The sequence below is a fragment of the Mandrillus leucophaeus genome, unplaced genomic scaffold (genome assembly GCF_000951045.1).
Source record: "Mandrillus leucophaeus isolate KB7577 unplaced genomic scaffold, Mleu.le_1.0 Scaffold38, whole genome shotgun sequence".
NCBI lineage: Eukaryota > Metazoa > Chordata > Mammalia > Primates > Cercopithecidae > Mandrillus > Mandrillus leucophaeus.
The window spans coordinates 2,488,974-2,490,095 of NW_012104031.1; the positions used below are offsets into that span (position 1 = coordinate 2,488,974).

The 1,122-nt window shown below is 50.5% G+C and overlaps 1 protein-coding gene across 5 annotated transcripts in view; it reads right to left on the bottom strand.

Moving 5' to 3' along the window:
• The window catches only part of ZC3H11A (zinc finger CCCH-type containing 11A), a 57,189-nt gene extending 56,862 nt beyond the window's left edge, over nucleotides 1-327 (bottom strand). For 2 of the 5 annotated variants that reach the window (XM_011990469.1, XM_011990471.1), the window contains exon 1: nucleotides 145-325. The gene's annotated coding sequence lies outside the window, so the exon portion shown is untranslated. Of the gene's footprint in view, nucleotides 1-144 lie in introns of all 5 variants that reach the window. The other 3 variants (XM_011990468.1, XM_011990472.1, XM_011990474.1) reach the window with 3 other exon arrangements.
• Nucleotides 328-1,122: the final 795 nt, after the last annotated feature.

The following is a 1,122-nucleotide window of genomic DNA, read 5'->3' on the forward strand; positions in this document are numbered from 1 at the left end:
ACGGCGAAGCTGGAGGATCCGCTCTGACTTCCCGGGATAGGCCGCGACCCACGGGCGAGGGGAGGCCGCTGCCACTCCCCTCGCCCTCTCCCCCACCTCCCCGGCCCCAAGCCACCCGGGAATCAAAAAAACGGGTCTAGTTACCAGAGAACAGAAACTTTACCGAACCGATGACACTATCCCCGACTCCCGCTTGCTGCCACGTCTTTCTTCTTGCTTGGCCGCTGCCGTCCGTCGTCCTCCCAGCAGCAGCACCAGCAGAAAACCAAGACTGCCAGCGTCAAAGATGGCGCCCGGCGACAGGCTCCGCTCTAAGGCCCGGCCGGTAAAAGTGCCAGCACGACGCAGGGCGCGAGGGTTCTGGAAGATGTAGTTCTTCTATGAGGCGATGCCTAAGATGGCTGCTCCGGGTCACAGGGTCACGTGACGGGGGAGGCGCTGGGTCGGGGAGTCCCTTCCCTTCAAAGGAATGCCTTGAAGCTGGCTTTCATAACGTTTTGTTTTTGTTTTTAAATCAAATGAGGTAATAAGCGGGAGGGCCGCTGGAACTGAGACTACCATTCAGTAAACGCTCAATTTATTCTTACCAAAGTGTTTTCTTAATGAGTAAATCTCCCAAACCATGTATATATTTAATTTAGAAATAAACTGTACTTTTCCTAAGCATGCAATGTAGAAGGATTTGTTAGTTTATTTTTACTTGAAGAAGTGAGATTGAGCTTTGGGAACGTTTCTTTGATTTCTTAAAGCAAATGTGTATATTGGAAAAGTAATTCAAGCTCATGACAAATTTCAGGAGGGTTAGTTGGAGGTCGCAATCAGCAGTCTCATCCCCGCTTCATTATTAACATTGTCCCTTATTTTCCCTTTTGAATGCTTTTACCTTTTCCCCCTGGTTATAAAAGTAATACACGTGGCGGGGCGCGGTCGCTCACGACAGTAATTCCAGCACTTTGGGAGGCCTAGGCAGGGGGATCACAAAGTCAAGAGATCAAAATCATCCTGGCCAACGTGGTGAAACCTCGTCTCTACCAAAAATACAAAAATTAGCTAGGCGTGGTGGCACACGCCTGTAGTCCCAGCTACTCGGGAGGCTGAGGCAGGAGAATCGCTTGAACCCGG